Here is a 16269-nt window from a genome sequence, read left to right as displayed (position 1 = left end):
AGTATCCAAATACTGTATGCCTTTCAGTTCAATTCAGTCCAGATACTGGCTAACCCAAAAGATATCATGAATCCTTATCACTGTAGCTTATGAGGCTGCTTTCCTTATTGGAAACAACAAAGAGAGAAGGAATAAAAATTAGTCATGCAGCTTAAGGCAACGCTATACATACTGCTATGTAGGAACAGGGAGAGTGACAGCTCAGAGCTAACAGCTACGCATGACATCACCAGGGAATACATCAAAGAACTGTCAATTATGGAACTACAAGCTGTCATTCATTTAAGGGACGTGCAGAATTCCTATGAGAAATTCTTTTTTTTTCCACAGTGAATCTTTTTTCAATATATCTCCTACGTTTCCTTCAGTCAGTGTTTAGTGAAAATTTAGTGACAATTTAAACATTTTAGACAATCAAACTTGCTGATTTTGTTGCCATTTCTGATCTGTCTGTCCTCTGTTCAAAATTCCTCAACTATTTAATCCTAACAATATAAATCAATATTATCCTTTAGGTATTTTTTTCAGAAAAACAACATTAAGAAAAACATTGCATAGCTAAATTAAATGCTATTTTAATAGTGTCAAAGCAGAAAGATTTCTTTTCACAAAATTAAATTATTAACCCTTGGGCCCTCCAACATGGTAGCTGAGAATGACAATTGGAAGAAAAGGAGTTTACCCATTTCAAATATACAAAGATTAAAAACAAAGAAATAATGTTTTGTTATTACAAATCAAGTCCAACGATAAGAGGATATCTAAAAACAATGCACCAGTTCTGGAAAGAACAACATCCAGAATCAAAAATAACAGAATAGAGGCAAGCAGATCAACATTGATTTATAATATAAAATAAATTATTCACAGAGGCAGAATTGGAAGAACTGCAATGTCTATCCAGGACAAAGAAAACAAAGATAAAAACAGTAAATTACAAAGACAAAAAAGTTTGGATAGTGGACATTGTAGTACCTGGAGACAGCAGAAGAGAAGAGAAAGAATTGGAGAAAATGACAAAATACAACCTCCTGCAAATAGAAGTAGAATCACTATATCACAAGAAAGCAAAGATAATATACCAATAGTCATAGGTATCTTGGGTACAATCGCAAACATCTGGAGGACCACTTGAACATCGTTGGCATTGACAAAATCCTCAGAATTCTGGGATGTAATCCATTTCATTCTGGTGCTTTAAACTCATTTAGAGTGAATAGGTGTTGTCTTACCATTTTCTTGCTTCTTTTATTCCTAATCTGGCTTTTGCAGTACTGTTTTTGATAGGTTGAACTGTTTTTTCCCCTTTGTGTAAAGAATGTAAAGAATGAATTAACCAGTTCCACTTTCTCCCTATTGACCATCATCTTCTTGCCATCTTCTCCCATTAGTGGACTAATTATTTCCTTGACTTTCTTCTTGTTTTTTACATGTTGAAAGAGCTTTTATTATTATTGCTGACATTTGTTTCAAGACTTACTTTATTCTGAGCCTTAGCTTTCCTGATTCCATCCTTGCAGATTTGGGCTACAGTATATGCTGGTATTCTGCCTTAGTCATTAGTCCCTCTTTCCAAAGTTTATACTTGTCCTTTTTGTCTTTCAGTGTATGAGAGAGTACTTTGTGTAGCCATGCTGGTTTCTTCTGGGATTTCTTATTTTTCTTTTTTCAGTGGTATTGTGCTAGCCTGAGCTTTTATAATATCATTTTTTAGAATTGAGTTGTTGTCCTCTTAAGGATTCCATCCATGGATTCCTTCCAAGTGACTTTTAAGTTTGTTGAAATCAGCTGTCTTAAAGTGAAGATACTAGTTTGACTTTGTTCTATTGCTTGTGTCTGCATTATATTGAATTCTAATATTGGGCATTCTCCCCAAGGTTCCTGTAACTTCAATCCCTTCTATCATTTCATCTCTGTTAATGAAAATTAAGCCCAGTATAGCTAACCCTCTAGTTCCCTTCTCTACCTTGTGGGAGACAAAGTTGTCTGCTAGGTTCATCAGGATTCTGTTTGGTCTGTCACTGGGCACAGAGTTTGTCTCCTAGTTGATATCTGGGTAATTAAAGTCCTCCATTATTATTGTGGGAGCTTCCTGCACACCTTATCTAACTGATTAACAAAATGTTTTCCTATTTCCTCTGTTTGGTTGGGTGGTCTGTAGTGTACAGGTCATTCCCTTTTGCTTTTATATTAACCAAAATGCATTTGAGAAGGTTTTCATCATCATTATATATTTTTTTTGCATTTCCATAGAGGTGCATCTATTTCTTATATATAGTGCAACTCCACTCCCTCTTTTCTTAAGTCTATTTCTTTTGAGTAACTTAAATCCCTCCAGAGTTCCAGCCATGGATTTCATCCCACCATGTTTTGGTAATGGCAAAGGTGACTAACCTGCCCTCATGTATTATGATTTCAAATTCACCCTGTCTGTTTCATATATTTTGAGCATTAGTTTATAAGTATCTGAGTCCTTTTTGATTGATCCTATATTTGCTTCCTACATCTTTTATTTTGATTTGAGATTTCCTTTTTTCTTACCATTTGATTGATTGCCCTGAGATTTGTGCTTGAATTTAGCTTCAAAGATTTTGTCTCCCTTCCCTTCCAGTTTTAGTTTAAAGTCTTTTGGCAAACCAGTTGGTTTCAGAAAATGTTCTTCCTGTTTCTTGTGAGATGTAGCCTATCTCCTGCAAGAAGCCCCCCAAATAGGTATTGTAGACTGTTGTCTAAGAATCCAAAGTTCTCTTGATGGCACCATCTCTTAAGCAATTTCAAAAGTTGCATGTTCCCTCACTGGATGCCTATCTTTTGTTGTGAGTACAGAAGAAAACATCACTTGTGCCCCATCTCTTTAGTTTTCATACTTAGCTGCTCACAGTCTCTTGAAATTGTTTTCAGGCTCTTTGTCATATGATCCATCCCAACATAAAAGATTGGGATAATAAATTGTGTACCTATTTTAGTAAGCCCCTCGGTCACATTTTTTATTTTTACTCCTGAGAATCAGGAAACCTTCCTAGTTACATTGTCCATGAATTGCTGGTTCAGTTCCTCTGAGCAATGAGTCTCCTATCACCAACACATACCTTTTTTTTTTCTTAAGGAAGTCTGGTCTACTTTTTTTCTGCAGTTGGTACACCCATCTCTAGGTGTCTGCACATATTTTTTCAAGGGGATGTTAATATTATTAAACAAAAATATCTGCATATCCCAGGACCTTAGGAAGGACTTGATAGGTAGATAAAAATGCCAAATCCAGTCTAAACATCTGGCTTACTGTGGCTAACTATAATAATAGAAGCTAACATGCTCTAAAGAAAAGCATCAACCTCAACCAAAACCTTTCTTCCTCACAATGCCTTTGAGCTCCATCTAATCCTAACAGCATTCTCACAAAATGAAACAGCGGCTGCAGCCTGGAACTTGTCTTGCCAGCTAGTAAATGAATTTTTATGATTGGCCTTAATAAATATAAGAACTATTTTGTGAATACCCATACCAGGATCATAATATTTCTAATGTGTTTACTCACCCGCTAAAATTGGAGTTTCTTCTATTAGCCCAGATAATTCAGTGTCGTCTACTATAGCCTTTGTTTTAACAATCTGGTAGAATTTATGCCTATCTATTTTATCCTTATTTAAAGATAACAAGTGTCTTATGAATTCCCTTGTGTACATTGAATTCTACATTGTTTTTCTAACTCTTGACCTCAAAAGCAGGTGCAGGATTGTTTCAGTCACATGACCCACTAGCTACTTCTAAATCATCGACAGAGGAAATGTCTGTTGACAAAAGCTAGTATCTGAAGTTTACTTTGCCTACAAATATCTAGAAATAGCTGCAACCTATTAGTTGTGTCTAATTCTCTAGGCCAAAGTCCAATATTGACTTTATAAATTGTGTTTTCAAGTACTGTTAACGTAGTAGGATCCATTGCAGTATATTTTATATTGGAAAAAAGTGTTGCAGTCACGGTAGATGGACTTAGAAATATTAGATAAAGTAATAGAGATTTGACTTTTTTGCATTTTAAGAGATTTAAATCCAGCTTATCAGTATTCTGTAAATGCGTATTAAAATAAATCCTTTTATTAATAAGATTTAATAAAAAATAACATAATTTCTAAAATTGCTTGTTTCAGCCTGGAAGCAAATCAGGGTTAAGTAATCGGTCTTTTCAGTTCAGTTAAATTTATCTGAAAATATACAATTAAAAAATTGTGCACAACAAATGACATAACTAAATGCACATGTAACTATGAATGTGTAACCCAATCACATAAATATTTAGTTAAAAGACAATTCACATATTCCTTATTAAACTGACTGCATTCTAAGATTGATTGTATGAAGAAAATATTTTTGTAATCAAATAATTGGGAATTATTATCTTAACTCAGCCCGAAAAGGGTCCATATTATCTGATTCCTCCAGGGTGCTGAGTTTCTGATCTGTCACCATTATCTCCAATCCTTTTCCCCAAAGGTAAGATTGAACACCAGATTAGCCAAGGATTGAGAGATAGTTTCCTTAGCAAGGGATACACTATATCCTCCTTCAGGGCTACTGGAAATGACTCCTCATATAAGGAAGCAATAACAATCTAACAGATACACAGAGAAAAGCCAGGATGGACAAAAGTTCTACTTGCAGAGTATTATATTCAATTTCTTGGAGCTATAAGCAAAAAAAGATTCCTATATAAAATTAAAATGTATATATGATATATGATATAATATAACAGATCAAAGCTGTGTGAAAGAGGGGAACTTTTTGGCCATTTTCCTAAAAACTGGGAGTTTAGGAAACAAACCTCCCAGGAACAGCATTGCATAGTCTGGAAACCACAAGTAACCATTGTTTCTTGTCTTGATCTCTTTTGCTTTGAAGAATAGTTTGACTCCCTCTTCTTCATGGCAGCCCCTCAAATACTGGAATATTGCTATTATGTTACCCCTGTTTCTTCTTTATTTTAGACTAGCCAAACTCAAGTCCTGCAGCCGTTCTTCTATGTTTTAGTCTCCAGGCCTTTGATCATTTTAGTTGTATTAGCTTTTTTGGCTGCTGCTGCACACTGCTGGCTCATAGTCAAGTGATTGTCCACTAGGAGTCCAAGGCCCCTCTCACAGTTGCTGTTTTTGAGCCAGGTCTCACCTAATCTGTACTTAAACCTTTGATTTTTCCTGCCTAAATGTAAAACTTTGCTTTTCTCCACATTAAAACTCATTTTGTTGGATAGGGCCCATTGTTCAAGTTTGTCAAGATCTTTTTGGATCCTGAATTTGTCTTCTGGGGTGTTGGCTATTCCTGCCAGTTTAGTCATCTGCAAATTTGATGAGTTCCCCTTCTATTCTCTCATCTAGGTCATTTATGAAGATATTAAAGAGTACTGGGCCTAAGATGGAGCCTTGTGGTACCCCACTGCTTACTTCTGTCCATGTAGATGTACTACCATTGAGGACTACAGTAGAAAGCCTTCTCTTCTATCTGACCACAACACTCTTTTATTCAGATATACATGGAAGCTATGATAGTTACAAAGGCACCAAATTCCCCTTTCATCTACTTGATACCTGGACAGTTCAATTTATAGAAAAAAGATCAGAAAATATCTTCTGATGTTACTGGAATCTGACAGAGACAATGTAGGTGTTAGGTTTGACAGCAGACAGATCAGCTACAAGGGAAATATACCCTGCCATGAATCAGTTTAGCCTTGAAATATGAAGCTGAAATTCTAACATATTTGAAGTCAGGGGAGATTACCTGGAAGTAGTTGATTTTGGGGGTAGGAGGGTAAGATGCTACTACATGCCCTTAAAATATGATGCCAGTATTTTATAACTGATATATACCCATCTTATTATCAAATTCAGATAGGAGTACTGCAGGGTAAGCCTTAGCAGGATCTGTGGTTAGAACCTGTGAAGCAGAGAATGACAAGTCTCCATCTTATTGTGATTTATAGAAGCACTTGGAATGCTTCCTCATTTGAAAAGTGACATCATTGTCATTGTAAAGTATAAAAAGATGTATTAGAAAGAAACTTGACCAATCTAACATGCAGAGTTGTTAAGGAGCTTTCTCAGGTTTGACAAGCTGCCTAACAAAAGCTGTCATATCATAATTCACATGGATATTTTCTCCAATATGGATCTGAAGCTGATAGCTTGACTTTCTTTACCCAACATTAAAGAAATCAAACCCAATGTCTCTTCCCCTTCTTGTCTTAGATGTCTAGCAGCCCACAGAATGCCTTTGTGCTATTTTCTGTTTTCCCTTTGAATGTCTTTTCCTTTTGCCTCCTAAACCTATACTGTCCTCCAGGTGACTCCTTCAACATTATGGATAACCTCTTCAATCACAGAGACAAACCATAATGAATTGTTCCTCTTCTCAATGCATGCAGGGCCTGTTTCTTCAAAGCCTCCAGTGATTCTGTTAGTGCTAATGAGATTTTTCTGGAGGGCTGCAAAGATCATTAAAAAGCAGCTTTTGCAAACATGACATTAGTTTTCTATAGTTAACTGAAAAACAACCTTTGGTGTTGCCATTAAGCAAAGCTGGAATGATAAGTTGTTGCTCTTATAAAATACCAGAGTAATTCCCAGGAATTCTTTCATGAAAGATACATTTTATCATATCCTATTGAAAAGATAAACCCACTGGCATTATTGTGAAAGCATAAATGACCATGATGATGATATTTTGCTAAAGAGAAATACCACAACAAATAAAGCAATTGTATAGTTGGGAGGCCAGATATCTAGCAAACTCAAGAATGAGGGTTTTTTTTTTGCTATCCTCTTCATTTCTTTACTTAATTTGCCTTTAAACCTGATGAATAGGCAATTTGAAATTTTCATATTCTGTACGTAAATGGGCTGAGATACACAGTGGCAAGATAGCAGCTTCAGATTTCATTAAAAGACAATTTTATATGATTGTAGATATGCATATAATGAAATTATTTTAGGTATGCAAATGAGCAATCCGTTTTCCTCAGTGAAGTGTCAATGTTAGGTTAACAATGACAGAAAGTAGCAGAGCTGCAAATTAATCATTATCATGTTCATTAGAAGTCTCATTGAGTTCAATGGGATAGTTTCTTAATTAGTATGTCAATGAAGACTCTCAGTCATCCATTTCTTAATGTACAATTTAAATTTACATTTTAATGTATAGCTATTCACACAACGAGAAGCAATGGGTGGAAACTGATCAAGGAGAGAAGCAACTTAGAACTAAGGAGAAACTTCCTGACAGTTAGAACAATTAACCAATGGAACAACCTGCCTGCAGAAGTGGTGAATGCTCCAACACTGGAAGTTTTTAAGAAGAGACTGGACAGCCGTTTGTCTGAAATGGTGTAGGGTTCCTGCCTGGGCAGGGGGTTGGACTCCATGACCTCCAAGGTCCCTTCCAATATTATTATTATTATTATTATTATTATTATTATTATTATTATTATTATTATTATTATTATTATTATTATTATTATTATTATTATTATTATTATTATTATTATTATTACATGAAAAAGCCAGCCAGCATTGACTCCTGATAGATATAATCAGTTGTATGCATGCACTACTATTGCCAAACATAGCTTTTGTAAGATTGCTATAAACCACCCAATGGATTCATATAATGGTATAGAAAAATCTAAATAAAAATACCGGTAAGAGACGATGTGACTAGTTAATCAAGTGGTAGGGATGTCTGACAGTTACCTTGGATTTTTCTTTAATACAAAGGCCATTGGATAATTAAATTATTTAGTTAGAAATAACATGACAAAAGCTCAAAAATCTCAAAAATGGCTGAAAATGTATAGATAAATGCCAGCTTCCATCTTAATTGTTTATAATTGTTTACAATCTTCTGATTGTAAACTGTTATCTCAAATTCCCGTGTCTTTTCTTGTGTTTGTTTGTTTTCCAGGTCTGGAAACCTGAATAAAAATCTCTTTCTTCTCAGGAAGAAACTTTTGGGTAATTGGATGATAGGATTTAGCACAATAATAAAATGTGCTAAAATATATAAATCTAATACTTACCAATGGAACTTATTTCAATAAAGGATAATATTTCAATAAAGGAGGGTTGAACTGTGGGGTCCTTGGTGCTCACTGAGCTTGTTTTCTTGCAGATATTTCATTACCCAAACTAGGTAATATCACTAGCACTGATGATATTACCTAGTCTGGATAATGAAACATCTGCAGGAAGACAACCAAGCTCATGGAACTTATTTCATTGAATTTCACTCTTGTATCAGATTCGCTTTTAAGTTGATAATGCTTATCAGTTTAGGGTTCCATATTAGATGATATATAAAATGCTGTTATAAAATTATTGCAAACATGCAATATGTATTCCAAGAATAAAGTGAATCAAAATTAATATGGATGTGGAAAAAGACCATGCTCATTTCCATTGGAAGTTAAGTTTGACCATCTTTGAAGCTCACTTTAAATTACCAACTGATATTCCTGCAGGTATCTTGATGTCATTCACATCTTGTCCGTCAAATCTTGACAACTGTTTGTGGGTGAACTCAGTTGAGTTTTACACAGATGAATAGCCTGCATTCAGTGAGTCACTCAATTTGCTGTCACCTCACTGTATAATGGTTTCTTTCAGGTTGTCTGTATCTTTTTTTATTGTCTTTCTGGACTGTCACAGCATTGAGAATTGACTTTTGCGCAATCGATCTACCACCAGTTACTTTACTTGCTGATAACAGAGATTAAACTTGCATTTGGGAGAAATTCTTTGCACAATTCTGAAAACAAGATGACATGGGGCAGAGAAATTTTTTTGCACATAATGATGCAATTTGGTAATGTTAAACTATGGATGTAATGGTCACTGGATAGTATATTGTATTGTTTCGCTTGTGACAGTTTGAATTAACATTTATCTTTTTTTGATTGTCATTGCTATTCTATACATGCTATACTTCCCAGCTGCTTGTACATTCCTGATATGTTACAGAAAAAAATGCCTTTGTTTAGAGCAGATGCAGTTTGACATTTTAAACTTATGCACATTACAGCATAAATGAAATATGATGTCTATACCTGGGAATAAATACAGCATTGTTGCAGATAAATTTTAAAGCATGGGTTCTTAACCTGGGGGCCACAAACCCCTTGGAGGTCCACTGTTAGATGTCTGAAGGTCCATGAAGTTCAGTGAGGGTAACCAATTATAACTTTATTTTCAATGAAGTCTAGCTGAAATTTAATTTTTCATTCAATCATATATGTAGACAGCATTTATGGCCCCAAGACTCCGTAATGATTTGTTAATTTTGGTATATTTTACTATCTAAAATTATTATATCCCCCCAAAAGAGTATTGTTTTATTATTGATTTAATAGATCGACATGAAGCATATATATTACTATAATTTATATTTGTTATTTTTAATATTTTTCTAAACATATTTAAACATATTTTTTATGGCACAGTCCATATCTCTGTATTTTATTTTAGGCATTTCTGAGAAGGGGTCTTTGGTTTCCCCAGATTCTCACACAGAGACTAAAACCCCTTGTTTTAAAGTTTAAGTAATGGAATTCGAATGTGCAAATATATGCATGACTTCTAAATAATGGCACTCAATGGCAACTTTAGTGGAGAATGTATTGATGCTGAAACTGGTATTGATGGTATGTCTTCTGATTTTAATAATAAACTAGACAACCCATGACCTGTTGGGCCATTGCTTCAGAGAGATGTCTTTATCTAAACTGAGAAATGGACAGGTAAATATTCAGTGGGAGTGGCAGCAATTTCTAATTTCCTGTTGGCTTCCCCACTGAGTTTTCTTGGGGCAATCTGGCAGGAAGCATTGGAAATCTCCCCTTCCCTCTCCTTCCTTCCCTTCCCTTTCCATCCCTTTCTAGCAGATAACTGGGTGTTCCTGAATGAGGGAGGGAGTGAAGGGTGCATGCAGAAGATCTAGGGGAGCCTACACGTATGGGATATACTTATCCAAGCAACTTGAGACCTTCCCCATTGACTTTCTCTTCCAAAAGACTTTGCTAGTGGGAAGGTGGTGAGGAACATTGGCAATCATGTTTAACTTTATAGTTCCTGCTTGCTTCCCTATTGATTTCTGGGAGTGTTGGAAATGATGATCATGTGATTGCAGCATGGCGGTAGTGCTGAAATCATCACAACTTTCCCAAATTTCATCCTGTGGGAGTCTTGGGTCCTGCCATTTTGTAAGTTAATCCATTTGAGTTACTTTGATTCAATAATTGTTGCCCTATACCTTCCCATTTTACCCAATTAAAGGTAACAAATAGACATAAGATACAAGCATATTCTTCTCAACTTTTATGTAAGCTCAGAATAGTATGGAAAGTTTTTTAGAATTGTCTGGGTCCATTTTGCTCCATATGATTGGCTCATGAACTATCATGCCCTCAGGATGAAGAACTCATAGAGGCTGTGAATTGAAATCCAAATGCAGTGAACCATGGTGCAGTCCAATTTAGGGAAAAGTCATTAACACTTGGGTTCTCCCCCTGGGATTTAGCTGCTCTATAGTCTGAAAACTCATACTTAAAGGATGATCCTTCCATAGCCTCTATTAGCATAATCTTAAAATTTAGAAATGGCCAAATAATCATTAGGTGTACAATCAGAAGCAAGCTAAGCAGAATTTAATGGGTTATCTGTTAGTGTTCTTAAGGTCTCCATTAGCTGCAGACCCAGGTGTTGACCTAAGTTGGCTCTCTTCTAGGAAGCATAAGAAATGAGAGTAGGAATGGTAGGATAATCATTATTTCTGCCTGAGTTCCTGGATTCTGTAGCAGAAATGGTGATGGAGTTCCCCAATTGTATCGTCTCAGGGAATTTCAACTTACCTTGTTTGGGCCCAGAATCAGAAATAGCTTAGGAGTTCATGGCTAACATGGTAACCATGGACCTAATTCAATTTACCTAGAGTACTGTGGGAGGAAAACAAAGGACAAAGCTGATTGGCCACAGATGAGTTGCCTTTATTAGAACTTACCTTGTTGTTATAACACCAGCAAAGAGGGTATACATCTATGCTATTACAATGCCTGCGCATAGCCAGCTTACTGCCATGTTTCAGATAAATAGATTTCTTTTGGAAAGGAGAGACTAAGAGATTCTTTTTAGGGGATGCCATGAGCACTATATTGAACATAAATTATTTTCTCAATACTTAATTCAGTTATGTCAGAGTCCAGTTCTTATTTATGAAATGGAATTTCATGAGTGTGGGAATGGGAATAGCCACTTTTAAAATTATACTGATAAATGGGTGAATATAGTACATTTTATGCAAACTAACCTTTTTTTCCCTTTTAATAAATCTAATGAGACTCTGGTTTTCTTGGCTATAAGTGCTGATAGGGGCGTGACAGTTTGTGCTTTGTCTATTCCTAATCCATAGCTGGTTTTTCTGGAGCTTCAGTTTATACAGGATATTTAAGTACAATATGAATTCTGTCTGATCCTTGTTTCTCTCCCTGAAAAAAATTGCAATAAGAAATGGGGCTCTATGAATTCTGAACTTCTTCCTTCATACAATCAAATATAGAATGATGGTCCCTTTGCCCACTCTTTTGAATGATAAATCTGAATCCTAATTGATTGGCCATTGACAGGGCATTGATGTATTTTGCAGTGATCTCTTGAGATTTGGTGATTCAAGGCTGTAGGTACAGCCATCTGAAGTCTCTTGACAACAGGAATGTGTCATTTTTGCTTTATTCCATACATCAGTGGTATGGCACGAGTGTCAGAGGCGGCACTCAGAGCCCTCTCTGTGGGCACGCGCGCCGTCGCCCCAGTCCTAGGCCTTCAGCTGGGTTTTATAAAACCTTTTCGCTTTAGGCCTCCGCCGCCATGTGCAAAAAAAAAAAAAGGTTCAATCAGTCAATTTCAACTTCTCGCGGAAAAAAAAAAGATCTTGCAAAGTTGGAATTGATTGATTGAACTTTTTAGTCCCACCCAGTTTGCTGTTACCACACAGCCACGCCCACCCAATGGGCCATGCCCACCCAATTGGCCACACCCAGCCAATGGGCCACACTCACCCGGCAGCCGACGATGCATAAGTGGGTTTTGGGTTGCAGTTTGGGCACTCATTCTCTAAAGGGTTCGCCATCACTGCCATACATATTTAATTATGAAAGTCTTTAGTGAAGTTGTATGTGCAAATAATGCATTAACTCAGTAGGGGACTGTGTCTCTGTGTTTTATTTCAGTTGAATTTTTATTGCAGTTGCAGATATAAAATGAATTTAAGTGAAGCTGGCTAGAAGCTGTTGTACATTACTGTGTTTTTCATTTTTGAATGACAATGTTTGCCTCTGTCTCTTATTTTCTATGTTTCACTCCTGCACAAAAGTGCAAATCAAACTTAATTATTAGACTAAGGACAAAGAACAACACAGCCCTCTCACCAGTTCCAAGAAGATTCCACATCCATTTTCACTATTCAGGTGACTCTATTCAGGTGACAGATAAACCTCTGAGTGGCCTCAGTGACTCTCAGAAAGAGTGCTAATGACCAGATGATTGCAAGGAATATAAATCCTTCCATTCTCCACCATTCAGTCAGAACTGAAGACGTTTCTTGGATGAGAAGTGAAATATCTCCAAGAAAAAAACAAAGAATGTCCAATTGCCTTTTGAAAAAGTACTTTTGGGACAACCATGACCTGGATGACTGAAAATTTTCATAGACACATAGCACAGAGTACAGAATATGCATGATATTCCTATATTCACATAGTTTTTAGTGACTTAAAAATGCAAAATCTCTTTTTCAGGTGTTCCCACTGCTTTCAATAACAGTGCTATTTCTTCCTGTTGATCTGTAATTTTCAAGTGGCACTTTATAAAATTGCCTTCTTAGAATTTACCTTGTATACACTATTCCTAGAAGTAGCATAAGACCAGATAGTAGCATATCGAAGGGGAGATTTTCTAAGCTCTTTTGTAGGCCTTCTCTGAAGATAGCTATGAGACGTTGATCAGAAATTTATTTTACAATCATAAGATGCCTAGTTTGACAGCATATGTTTTCATATAGGAGGCCCTAGGCTGAAACTATTCGATGAGATCCAGGCAAGTTCTGTGCTCCTGGGGCCGCAGTGTTATTGTTATGTTTTTTCTTATTTTAAAAAAATGCTTCATCCAAGAGCAGCAGATTGGTGATATGGAGATATCGCCAGAGTGAGCAGAGTGTAGTGGCATAATTTGATGTCTGCCATACATAAACCATGTTGAATTATATGTCCCCATTGATAGGTATAAATATTAGGTTGCTTAGAGACAGCTGTATTTGTATAACCTAGGATCTAATACTAAGGAGGAATGGAATGGTGTAAAAAGGAACTCAGTGTAAACATTCCTGTTGGTAGTACACATTGATAATAACAAGAAGGATAGTGCAAATGTGAAATATAAGAAGGGAGTCAATTCAATAGTTTACCAAAGCTTACCAGGCAAAGGGTCACAATATAAATATATTAATCTTTTTGTCTTCTGTTTCAAATGTAATTCACCAAATGTACAGTATATAACTTGGGGTTGTTTTTTTTTTAATTCTCTCCTAAAGTCTTCTAATGGGGATCACTGAAATATGTTCCAATAAAGTATACTCTCTTCTTCCATATCCAAACACTTTGGTTTTTCTTTTAAGTGAGCATTTTTTCACATTAGGAAAATCCGTGGTTCTCAAAGAGCAAGGGATGGAGGAAGGACAAGAGGCTTGGGTAAGTTTAAAAAGAGGAAGGACAGCCTTAAATGTTCTGTTTATGCCCATTGTTTAAACTCTATATTGCTAAAAAAAAAAAAGTCAAGATACCATTCTACTGAAAAACATCATGTTGCTAATAGTGGCCTTTTTGCCAGTGAGTTTTAGCAGTGGGATTGGGTGGTGACAGAAATAATGAAATGATAACAATAGCAATAGCATTTAGGCCAGTGGTTCTCAACCTATGGGTTGCGACTCCATTTGGGGTCGATCGACCATTTCACGGGGGTCGCCAAGCAAGGCTGTCCGCCATTTTTCCCCTTTTCCGGCGGGTGCCTTACCTCTCTTGAGCTGAGCCAGCTGGTGGTCGGCCTGCTCCGTCTCTGCTGCTTGCCAGCTACGCCTCGGCCGGCGCAGGGGGCAGAACCACACATGTGCGGTGCTCCCGGGCAGGGAAAGTCCTCGACTTATGACCAGTTGGTTAGTCCTTGACTTACGACCGGTTTAGTCCTCGACTTACGACCAGTTTAGTCCTCGACTTACGACCGGTTTAGTCCTCGACTTACGACCGGTTGGGGGTCACGGCATTAAAAAGGTTGAGAACCACTGATTTAGGCTTATATGCCATCCCATAGCACTTTACAGAACTCTCTGGCCAGTTTACAAGATAGAAGCATTATTTCTTTGTTAGATAATTATACTACAGCTAGCTTTTTGGAACTAAGACCCATTGAACTAAACAGAATTTAATTAGAGGAAAATGGGATTGCATTGTTACCTATCATTTGATACAACATATAAATCCTGCTTGACTTTATCAGGTGCAACTGCTAGATTTCAAGACAGCAATGGCTTATATTTGTGTTTAAAAGAAAATAAATTCTGTAGCTACCTACTGTTCTCTGGGAATGTTTTCCAAACAAGTCATTTAATTAAGTCAGATTTCAAGACCATTTCTAGCCAAGACGAATGCTCTATCTATAGCAAGACAGAATGATTTCTATTTAAAACCAGAGAATACCTTAGGAATACTTCAAACTAGCTTCCATTCATTGCCAATGCAGTTATCTCCTTTTTCAAACAGAGATAGGTGATGAGCAAGAGCCGCATCTGTAAAAGAGGAAGACAGCTACAGTAAATAGGAATGTTAGCATATGCTTTTCCTTGATCATGTGTTCACTCAGCATTATCTAGGATGCATTCGTGTGGCTCAGTTTAGCTATCAATCTGTGTGCTTTCAGACAAAGTGCCTTCCTTCTTCCTGCATTTAATGATGAGGTTTGAAGAGAGGATGAGATTTTCTTTTGTCTAAAAGATAGCAAGGTGCAGAGTTTGAAATGGAAATGAATGCATTAACAAGTGGCTAATGAACTCCTTTGCATGATGCAGAATATCTCAGGGAATAAGTCTTACGAAAAAGGAGAAACAGGTGGGCAATTCTCATTTCAGATCCAAGCGGAAGATGTCTGCTTTCAGCTTCAAGTTCTTTCATACCCAGGCAGCAAGGAAGATGTTACAGGCATTTTGTTGTCTATAGTCCCATCTGATAATTTGGTTCATCTGATTCTGTATTAAATTTTGTAGGTATCTGTTAAAAGCACACTTGTGTGAGTTAAAGCAAGGGAGGTGAGATGTAATAAAAATCCAGCTTACAGATAATTTCAAAGGATTTTTTTCACTTTTCTTATAAGAAAATGAGAACTGTATTATGCCAGGAATTTACAGCATGGCACAAGTAAACAACATGATGTAATCAGCACTGTTCTATGGCATCCATGACATCCAGACATTATTTTTTTTTAAAATGAAAAAGATAGAAACTTTATGATTGCAACATTTTCACTTGATATCTCTAAAATGGTCATTTTCAAATTTTGGAAATCTTGTGCATGAATTCTTAATTGCATTTCAGCATTCCTCTGTGAGAGCTGGGAAATAAAAAACACTAAAATCTCTTGAGTCACAATATTTCATAAGTCATTGAAAACCCAACTGCATTCCCAGGTTAGATTGGTTGTAGTGCCCCTAGAAGGCTTTTTTGTTATGTAAAATGTGCTTTGTCTGGGCATGTGTTTTATTTTTCTTTTTAATACTTTTAATTATGTAAGCTGTTGAAAGTAATTTGGGAATCAGTGGCTTTTTAAATCTATCAAAACACATTTATTTATTTAAAATAAAAGGTGCAGATTCATTGGGTTGCTGAATGATGAAAAGATGGCTTATACATTCTAGAATAAATTTACAAACTTTCCCTTTAGTTACCTGGTGAAAGTTGAGCATTTAATTTGTTTATCAATAACTTCATGTCTTGATATTAATAATAAAGTATCTCTGATTTATCTGTTATCTGATACATATTATAGTCGTCTTCTTCTTCTTCTTCTTCTTCTTCTTCTTCTTCTTCTTCTTCTTCTTCTTCTTCTTCTTCTTCTTCTTCTTCTTCTTCTTCTTCTTCTTCTTCTTCTTCTTCTTCTTCTTCTTCTTCTTCTTCTTCTTCTTCTTCTTCTT

The sequence above is a fragment of the Protobothrops mucrosquamatus genome, unplaced genomic scaffold (genome assembly GCF_001527695.2).
Source record: "Protobothrops mucrosquamatus isolate PMUCROS unplaced genomic scaffold, P.Mucros_1.0 scaffold113, whole genome shotgun sequence".
Lineage (NCBI taxonomy): Eukaryota > Metazoa > Chordata > Lepidosauria > Squamata > Viperidae > Protobothrops > Protobothrops mucrosquamatus.
Note: the sequence above shows the minus strand (reverse complement) of the source record.